The sequence below is a fragment of the Pollicipes pollicipes genome, unplaced genomic scaffold (assembly GCF_011947565.3).
Source record: "Pollicipes pollicipes isolate AB1234 unplaced genomic scaffold, Ppol_2.1 Scaffold_2555;HRSCAF=2994_pilon_pilon_pilon, whole genome shotgun sequence".
NCBI lineage: Eukaryota > Metazoa > Arthropoda > Thecostraca > Pollicipedomorpha > Pollicipedidae > Pollicipes > Pollicipes pollicipes.
The window spans coordinates 3,686,538-3,697,584 of NW_023596136.1; positions in this window are offsets into that span (position 1 = coordinate 3,686,538).

The window sequence follows — 11,047 nt, forward strand, 5'->3', positions numbered from 1 at the left end:
GACATTCATGTCTATATCATGCAGTCGCGGTCGAAAGTGATTCTTGTGATCCAATCGCAACAGTAATCGCCCATTTTAGCCGTGTTTTCTGTAATCAAATAGCAGTAACTTTTGGACCGTGCTGTGTGAATCGTGCGTAGCTCTATTCTGAGCGGGCTAGGTCAAAGCTCGCTGGTACGGTGGTATGCGGAAGGCGCTCAGCGTGATAGTCACAGAGCCGATATTACCCATCGAACCCGGCGATAACCGATCCCATGAGCAGTGCGTGACCGGGCCAGCCGTGCCGTGACGTCACGGTCACGGGCTGCTGTTGGCACCCGCTCCAGGGTGGCCGGCGTGCGGCAGTATGAGCGCCCGCCGGCCTATTTCTGGCGACGGGGCACGCGCCGCCCGACTGATCCGTGACTTCCACCGAGGCGCGCCGGTTCACGGCCTTTAAGTCATCCGGAGGCCTCCTGGGTACGGTCGGCTTCCCCCCTCCCGCCCCCCTCCCCGACTCCGCATCCGACACGTATGGACATCCGCCGCCCCCTCCGCTCCGGGCCCCGGGCGTGCGGACGGAAGGTGGTGTCAATGTCATCCCTGGGTAGGTGTACGAGTGTCCCAGAATAACACGTTTTTTTAATGGTATGGTGGCTCGGGTTAGTTCAGTTCTGTGGTACAATGCAAATTCAGTGGTGATATTTTGTCAAAATTTAGGTGTACTTCGTGGATGCGCAAATAGTTGGAAAATAAGTAGTTTTGATCTATGTTTGCTCTGAGATCCCAGCATAACGTTACAAAAGTGGGCATAAACATCGACTTAAACGGTTGAAACGAACCCCTTTAGCGCTCTTTTTTAATGATGATTCCGGCGTCCCTGTCATTCCCTGATTCCCTGTCACTGGCGGCAAGCCACCCCGCAGCTGGCCCCGGTCACCGGCGACAAGCCACTGCAGCTGGTCACTGTCACTGGCGACGAGCCACCGCAGCTGGCCCCTGTCACCGATAAGCCACTGCAGCTGACCCTTTCACCTGCGACAAGGTCTGCGAAAATATCAGTCACTGGCTCACGCTTGCGCATGTTTTAACGTTTCCACACAGAGCAAATCCATGATAAAACGGTTTGTCGTTTTTCACGTCTCATTCGGTAGTTGACTTGTTTAGCCACCGGAGCTTAATAAGTTGGAGTACTAGTCAGGAGAGCTCGTCTATTAGCTCACCTAGAGTTCGCTCTTGATAATTTGGACGTGCTAATAAATGAGCTCGATCAAGCCACCTTTGTTGCAGAGTCATTTGCCACCCGTCTTGTCGCACTTAATACTTTTGGTTCAAGCACTGTTTCAAAAATTATTTTTGGTCACCCCGAATGAGTTTTTACTTCGGTCAAGTGGCACATCTGCGTGATGTTTGGAAAAGGTGGCGTGATCCTGCTAAGAGAGCGCTATGGCCTTTGTTTGAAGCGTCCAAGCGCACCTTATGCTCTTTTTTACAACACCTTGCTCGCCCACTATGGGTGAGAATAGTCTAAATCCCTTGAACTTAGTGATATTACGGACATACTTGTGTCCGGCTCAATTTTTTAAACCTGGCTCAGGACGGGCTCAATATTTTGGTGAGGCTCGTGATTTGGTGTAGCTACGCCGCACCGTTCGGAAATAATTCCGAGCAAGCCTTTGGGGTACAAGGTGGCCCCTTCCGGAGCGCGTCTTAACTTGGCTGGGTTGCGCTGTATTTCCCCATGTTACCAGCATAATTTGAGTCATGTGGCTAACTGACACGACTAAGAAATGATCGACTCGCGATTCGGCCCATGAAATTGACGAAGAATGTGATCCAGCTCATGGCTCAAAGCGGCCTTTTTCCTAAGGAGCCGGTCCAGCTCGCGGCTCACCCCAAAATGATTGGCTCGTGGGCTAATTCACGATTGAGCTTGGTTCGAGCACAGGTCTAATTATGGGACACCAGTGTACAGATGTACTGAAAGGCGGATGGTTTGCTCTGAACAACAGCTGTATATAGGTGCATAGTAACGGGTAGGGCGTATTGCTTGGTAGCAGCATGCTAACAAGCTGCTGGCTCCGTCCATGATTACAGCACTACCTCGTTTCCCCGAGCTTTAGAAGTCGATTAGAAGTCGATATTGCTCGTGTGAGCCTACTGTCCCCTTTTGTTGTAGTTTCCACCGCACACTTGTGCCCGGGTCTCATGCTTTATTCAGCGATGAGCTGGATATAACGGGCTGCATGCGGCGCGAGCGGTGAATCCATGCGTGATGGCATTCAGGGAACGATGGCCAATCAAATGCAGATAGAGGTCATCTCTGCGCCAGCGGGTTTCGAACTTGCGCTTGTTAGGATTGCGGCGCCAGCTCCTGCCATGTGGAATCGCATGTTCATCTCGGTAACGTGTGGTTGTGGTGTGGTAACAGTTCCACATTATCCATCTCGTGTGGATAATGTGGAACTGTGTGTGTACCGGAATTCTCCACCAGCTGCTCTGTGCCTGGAGCAATGCCAATGGTGCTTGGCTCATTCCGTCGCATGCTTGATGCGGTCTGCGAGGCTCCCGACCTGTGGAATGGCTTTTCAATGTGTGTGAATGACAGGGATGTCTCTAGATTTTGTATATTATCAGGCAGGTAGCCAGACCTGCCAGACCAGACCAGACCAGACCAGGTACCCTCATATGGGGGCAGGGGCGAATCCAGGGTATCGTCAAGGGGGGGGGGGGGAGGGCACGCAACATTACAGGGCCCCACGGAGTTTGGTCCCCTCCTAAGACAAGTGGCATGCAATATATATATATATATATATATATATATATATATATATATATGCGTTTGTGTGATTAATTACTTACTCATTTATTTAACAAATACGGAAACCCATCTCAATGTGCACAGCGCTATAAAGCTGGGCGCGCCACGCATGCGTACACATAGAGCTCACTCAGTTTCTACAGATCATCTTAAATGTTGTGATTTTGAGGCTAACTGTTTTGGAACAACAAGCAGAATAAACTTGGCTTGGCTGCAAACATTCATCAAAGCCAAGCATGAATTTGATTCCTGGCTAATGTATTACGGCCAGCCGGCTGGGCGATGTAATCAGCTGATGGCTGATGACTAATGCGGAATTTGTCCTTTATTATAAAGAAGTACAACATGTCCTAGCATTCGAAGTATGTTAAGAACGTGATGCACGAGTATAATAAGTGTCATACACTCAATAGCCGATGGAAATGACACATTCGTCGGCGGCATGTGAAATTACGTTCGGCAATTGCGCAAAAAATTCATTGGCGCATATTCGACTACTGCTCTAAGGTAAAGGGACCAAGGGCAATTGAGACGAAACTTGGGCGATCATGGGTGCCGCAAGAGGCCAGCAAAGTGACTCCCGTTATCAAGTATACGATCCCCAAAGCAAGCAAAAAGAACCCAAGACCATCCTGATGGGCGCCTAAACGATCGGTAGTGCCCTGGGAGGCCGACACATGCCGCCCCACCCAGAGCACATAACCCCTTGAGCAAAGGGGAATTACCCAAGACCATGAATAAATAACCTTATGCGATCAAGATTGTACGAGCACGTCAACAGAAAGGGCCTCGATAGGAGTGAAGAGTCCTCCGCAAATGGGATCAAAGGGAAAGATCCCTCGATCAAGGTGGAGGGCCCCTGAACATCGAGTGTCTCGGTGTCTTACCTTACAAGGGCCCCAGCAACAGCACAAGGCGCTCCAGGTGAACGGAAAGCGCCGGAGACTAATATGAGGGGCCCTGGGCAACTAAGTGAACCCTGGCATATGGGGCCCCGAAAAACGTATAGAGACCATCGGGCGAATGGGAAAAATCCGTCGAGGAAAACCTGATCGACCAAGAATGCCCAGACATGGAGTAGATAGCGTCCCAACAGCAGCTTTGGGCCCTGTGAGGAAATGCAAAGAGATCAAAGGCAACATGAAAAACTCCTTAGCAATCAGAATGACCTGGAAAGTGGACATATAGGGCCAGGGCATCAGTGTAAGGCCTCTGGACGGCGTAATTGGCCTCTAAATCTTCCCCCATGCAACACCTTTTCAATCACGAAAGAATGAACTTCGTCTGCTCATAACATTTTTGCTTTTGGTAGCGATTGCTCTTGGTCGTTTGCAGGTCCAAAGGCGTTAAATTTTGTTGCAAGAAAACTGCGTCTGTTCGGCCGGTTAAGGGCCCATTCGGCGCCTTTAGGTCCTCTCGGCATGGCCGCGTGCCTCCCCTTTGCATCCGCCAACGGCCCGAGCAGAGGGGGCCCCATTCAGATAGCACGTGCCCAGGCCCAATGTAGAGGGCCACCGAACGATCGAATGTGCCCAAGCAGGTTATCAGATAGGCCTCCCCACAAGAGTGTAGAGCTCCCCATTCAGAAAAGAAGTACCAAGACTCAGTGTGGAAGGTCTCCGAAAGACTGAGTGTGCCCAAGCAGGCCATCAGATGAAGTGCAGGGCCCTAAACAAGTGACAGCGCATTGGAAACGCCCTATACCAATATAGAGGGCCCATGAGCGTCGTGTCGGTAGGTTAACCGAGACCCACGTAAAATGCCCGTGGAATGCTCCTTAAGGATCGAAATGATCCTTCAAGTGGGCGTATAGGTTTCCGAAAACAGCATGGGCCCCAAACAGCGTAATGTGGCTTAACATTTCCAGTCCACAACTTTTCCAATCATTGAATAATTGTTTTGACTTCTCATAGGCCCTTCACTTTCGCTTACAACTGTTTTTGGTCGCTTGGAAGTCCAGAGGCATCCAGTTTTGTTGCGTTTTGTTTTTAAAAAACTAGATCTGTTCGGCCGGCTATGAACCATGCCCCCCCCCCCCCCCCCTCTGAATCCGTCCCTGTAGAGGGAAATGAAGTAGCCAAATTTGTATTCCAAATTCCTCCAAATTTGAATCGAATTCCTGCGAAATCAGCCAGCAAGTCTGTTGGCTTCGGGGCGGAGAGGTACGACTCCGATACCCCTCGTCCCTTAGCTACATATTTGGACCACGTGCCCAAGTCCAGGGTGTCAAGTGGTCGTGACTGAGTGTGTCCTGGAGTGATACGCGTCCATCTACAGCATGCATTACTTACAGCGATTGCCCACTTCTGTCTGCCACTGTGGCGACCTGTCATGACGAGGCTGTGCCTTTCACAGAGTTGTGAGAATAACATCATTAATAACAAAACGCTTAATTTGCCGCGATTTCAGGCCCAGCACATCGCCCTGCTGTGGCAGCAGCAGCGAAAGAAAGCATGCTACGTCCATCATTGTAGACAAACGCCCTTAGCTTTGATAGAACAGCTTATTAATACATTTCGTGGACAGCTTTTGGCGCATCATGCGTTTTGGAATAATTCATTATTCATATGTGGACCGCAATTTGCTATTGCCGTAATTTGTATTTTTGCAATAAACGTCCGTTGTAATATTGGCGCTGATGTGTTCAGCTACCTCAGCGTGAGTCCGAATCTGGCGCTGCAAGCTGCTCGGTTGGGAAGAGTCAGGTTCTCATGGCTACCCGCCGGATGACGGCGCCCCAGCGCTTGACATGACTCTTGCGTGATGTGGTGCGGCAATTGCGCGTTCGCATGTGCGCCGTCTTGTACCGTCTTATGGGACGCCAGGGATCGCGGCGGCCGTACTTAAGTGCAGGAGTCGTTCATGACTTCAGATGGAAATTGGGCATGGGATTCATATGAGAACGACTACTGCGGAAAATGCTTACCGTTCTCACTTAACTCAAGATACCTGGGACAGCATAACTCAACCAACCCGAAACGAATTCAGCTTGAACAAACCCAAGCGAACACGTTAAAACTCAAGCTAACTTAACCCGACAGGCCGGACGCAACCTAGCCCAACCCAGACCAGCTCAGCCCAACCCGGTTGCGAAATTGCTAAGTCAGTCTGCTTTAACTTTGAGTTTTTCCGCATCATCGCGTTTGGGTCTATTCCACACTTATTTCGGCTTGGACCTGAGCTTGAAGTCCGATTGCATTGTTCTTTAAAATGGAGAAGTCCATACATAGGACTCGCCTCCGAAAATAGTCGACTTACTTGTGTCCAAGTTCCGTAAGGTCATAACTCCGGACTGGAATCTGAGTCCAATCGTACTCAGACCCACCCCTCAGCCGTTTGTCGTTTTAACAGGCCCTTCGGGTAGAAATAAGTCCGCAATCATGCCAGTTACAATCATCTTCTCCTCTCTCTCTCGAGAGCGAGAGCGAGAGAGAGAGAGAGGAGCGAGAGGAGAGGAGCCGCAGGCGAGAGAGAGAGAGAGAGAGAGAGGAGATAGATCAGAGGCCGAGAGCGCGAGAGAGAGAGAGAAGAGAGTCGAGAGAGAGAGCGATGCTGAAGAAGAGCATAGAGACAGTAGCAAGATGGCGAGAGAGGAGGACGAGAAGAGAGACGAGGGTCGAAGAGAGAGCAGCTGAGCTCTCTATCTCAGATCTCTATCTCGAGCTCGCGATCTAAGAGCTCTCTCTCTCTCTCCTCTCTCTCTTCTCTTCCTCATTCTCTCTCCTCCTCTCTCTCTCTATATCTCTATCCTTATCTCTCTCTACTCTCTCTCTCTCTCTCTCGCTCTTCTCTCTCTCTCTCTCTCTCTCCGCTCTCCTCTCTTCCTCTCTCTCTCTCTCTCTCTCGCTCCCTCTCTCTAGCCTCCTCTAGTTCGTTGCGGGATCGATGGCTTTCCGCTTTGCATGCATTCCCATTTAACGGGCTTCTGCATTATTGTCGATTTGGGTGCTCGTTTGTATTCTGAAATGGGGACCCTGTTCCCTAAATGTTGAGTTGCGTCCGCCCATTATTGGCTTGGGCCACCAACATTGTTGGCTGGAATGTTGCAAAGAAAGGCATTCAAAAAGATTTAACATCACACGCACAACGCGCCTTCGTCTGCCATTATTAATAGTTGGTCACGGCTATAATGTCGCTCAAATTCAGCAATTTTGCATAAGTGACACAAAAGCTTAAACCAAAAACTGCCGTCGGTCAAAATGAGCGCTCTCCGAGCAGCTTTGAAATACAGTAATAAGCAAGCACTGCCATGATGACCAATGAGGTAAGTGGACAATCTGCCCGCAATGTTTCAGTTCCAACTGGAGACGCAACTTCCAAAAAATAGTCGGCTCGCAGTGCAGCCCGCCCCGCCTAGCTAGTGACCCAGCTTGCAAAAGCCCGCATGGCCAGTAATCCAGCCCGCAGGAACCCGCTTTGTTAAAATGTTGATTCACCATTAATAGCCTGCGAGTAATCGTTTATTACAATGTGCTTGTTATCACCTCACCTTAATCTCATACCTATGAATTACGTTTAGCATCAAATGGCACGCGTTAGTCATGTAATACATATCACTGCTTTGCTAACACCAGTGACGTCACCCAGAGAGCAGCAATCCAAGGAACCTGCACAATGCAATTGATCATGCACCAAAGTAGATCTGAGACACGTGATAGCAGTTTTCAACTGTAAATGAGAAAGAAGTGTAAATGAACTTTGACCTTTATCAAAATACCATGCATCGCAATTGCCAAAATGTCAAATTTCTCATTGAAGAACCATAGCCAGCTTCCCATATGGTGCATGCTGTCGTCAAGTGGATACATCATGCAACCACACCACATAAAAACCACACGGTAGCTTTGAAATGACTTACATCTCTCTTTTACCACTATCCACCTTCCACTCTACACCCACCACCACGCAGTCTGTGTTAGGCTGCGTGAAAGGTACGTGAAAGCAAGGAAGACAGTACTATTTTGTGAACGAAAAGCTGCCCTCCAGCGATCATTAACATTTAGCAATATCATCCAAAACTGTGCCATATCGTTGCATCCCGCAGCAAAAAAATAACTATAACACAAACCAAAGTTGTTCGAATATTTTCCAGGAATTCTTTCTAGAGTTTTCAATGCCCGCAGTCTGAAACTTTCCATGCTTAACGAATACCTCATTGACGTTATATGTTGACATATTTTTTTCCACACCGAACTGCATGCAGATACAATATTGGAATACAATGAACAAATCAGACAGAATAAAAGCCCTTTTCCAAAAAAGAAACTTTGAAAAAATACTGGGAATGGCGATGGGGAAAGCACCTCGCGTAAGTGACCTAAGTCGTGCTCATAAATTACATCTTCTGAAGACATAAACAAACAAACTCTATGCCGTCACTTTTTTAATTTTAACAACTGCTGTACATTTCATACGCCGGTAACTACTGACTGTATTAAAAAAACCAGTACAGCTAGGGTAAACTGGTCCACAGTTTCCATGCATTTCATTGATCATAGATATTGGTTGTGATTTACGAGGCATGGTTTTTGTGTCAACCAACAGAAGTTGAGTCTACCACACCCTCACAACAACAGCCAATTGCAGTGTGCGGCTATATTTATATTAAGGTTCCACTTAACTGTTGTTCAATGAAATCAGGCTACAAGTTTGAAAGTTCGAATTGTTATTCTTGATTGTTTTGTAAGACGTTTGCTCAAAACTATCCATTTTGTGCTCTGTTTCATAATTGTTTTGCGTCTGAGAGCACTCTCTGGTTTAGGCATAATTTCAAAACTCAAGGAATAGGAAAAATACATGATTTTCCTGCTACGACTTTCGACTCACGAAAACCCACCAAGTCTAGCCCATATCCAGCCAAAAGCCCGGAGGTTCTTGCAGGTCGGAAATTGGCGGATTGGTGAGCTGAGACGTTGCGTCTCTATTTCCAACCATGAACGTGAGATTAAGATTATCCAAAACTGCTTGCTGGGATGTGGCAGGTTTTTCGCGCGCTGCCCATTGTTTGTTTACACGTGCTGCCCAGTTGTTTTCCCCATTTTGCCCCTTTGTTTCGGTGTGTTCACAAGAAAACTTTGCTCAGGGGTGGAGCAAATGCTGTTATGGGAGCGCGCTGTCGCTCGTATGAAACACAAAGATGGTCATCAGCTGTACAATTAACGTTATTCTGGCTTAAAACTAAAATTGCCTTAGACACACATCGTGCTCTGCATATCGGTCTGGCTATCCATTAATTCTAACCGTCGGTCCCGGCGAAAGTGCGGACCGGACACATCCGGCTTCACAGCCGGGCAGAAGGAGCTCGCCGGAATGTATGCAGAAGATACGGACCGGGCACGGCCCCGACTTCACAGCCGGGCAGACGGAGCGCGCCGGAATGTATGCAGATACGGACCGGCACGGGCCGGCTTCACAGCCGGGCAGACGGAGAGCGGCCGGAATGTAGCAGATAGGACGGGCACGGCCGACTTCACAGCCGGGCAGACGGAGCGCGCCGGAATGTATGCAGTTACGGACCGGGCACAGCCGGCTTCACAGCCGGGCAGACGGAGCGCGCCGGAATGTATGCAGATGCGGACCGGGCACGGCCGACTTCACAGCCGGGCAGACGGAGCGCGCCGGAATGTATGCAGATACGGACCGGGCACGGCCGACTTCACAGCCGGGCAGACGGAGCGCGCCGGAATGTATGCAGATACGGACCGGGCGCAGCCGACTTCACAGCCGGGCAGACGGAGCGCGCCGGAATGTATGCAGATACGGACCGGGCGCAGCCGACTTCACAGCCGGGCAGACGGAGCGCGCCGGAATGTATGCAGATACGGACCGGGCACGGCCGGTTCCGTACGCCGGAGCAGACTGAGCACAGTGAAACGTGGAAAAACACGGCCACCATGCACAACAGATCCGGTGCATCTAGCGGAAAAAATTAACAGACAGCAGATAGCAGACTTGTCGCGATGACCACTCACTCGCACCACCGGCGCCGGCACGACCACGGGATGCGACACGAACACATGTAACGGCGTCTAATAAGGCCACGGCCGTGTAAAATCGGAGTGCATTGTGATGTCTTGCCGCTCAAGGTTGCCACGTACAACAGCATACCCATCGCAATCGGCTCTCTGGTCACATACATCCACCATAGACACTTTGTTATCGCTAGGGAGACAGACCTATGTTCGTGCTGCCCTATGACGAATAAAAATCGTGAGCACATTTTCACTTTTAGGCTATTGTATTTTTATGTGTTTGCCGCATAGGCTTGCAAAGCACAACGCCATGCTCCTCATAAAATTATGCGTAAGCTGCTCCCTGGTCATAAGGACGGATGGCCCACAAACGGATTTTTCATAATCTTTGCGAATATTTCGATGTTCCGGTTGCCCCTCAGCATTTAAGCGAGCATTCCATATTTGTTTGGGGCTCTGAACTGAAATAGCCGTCTTGAAGATCGTTAGGTGCAATTCACAGCTCTACCTTTCTTAAGACCTAAACCTGTCTAGTTTCTGAGCTACACGCCTGCGAGGATGTGCAGCCTAATTCGGGGAACTATTTCGAGGTCACCCAGGCATTCATGGTGTTATAGTAACGCTATTCAGGTCCTGACACTTCGTTGGCCATGCAGTGATGAAGGCAAAAGGGGATACAATTGCCAAATCGTTGCTATCTGCCGTTTATGAACGCGACTTCCTAAAGTTTAAGTTGTCTTTCATTCTCAGACGGGCAAGGGACGGTGACATCACCAAGCAATGACGCTATCGTATGCTATGTTTTTCCTGAATTAGTTACGAACTTGGGCCTAATTGCTAGTTATGACGGAAACTGGACTTGTAGCCGAGTAACTTACGAACAGCACCATGGCTAAATATCTGCATGCAAACAAACTTCTTAAACTGATTGGAAAATACGCAAGAACACTGCGGGAAAGGGCCAGAACACCAGTACATAACGATATTTGGCTCAGCAAACACTACCAGCACAGCCACTGTCATGTCTAGACGGTTAAAGACACTTGAAATGTGTGCTAGGGTGACATTTTCGCACGCCTAGCTTGGCAGCACCACGACGTCATACAAACTTTCCATGACACGATCAAACAGTGGCGTATTGGGGAGCATAGATACTTCATATAGAACTTGTGTTGCTTAGAGCGGTCTTTTCCATGAAATGAATGGAATTACAAAATGAAATGTTTCACATCTGAGGATATTGAAGCACACATCAGATATGATGAACCAAGCTGAT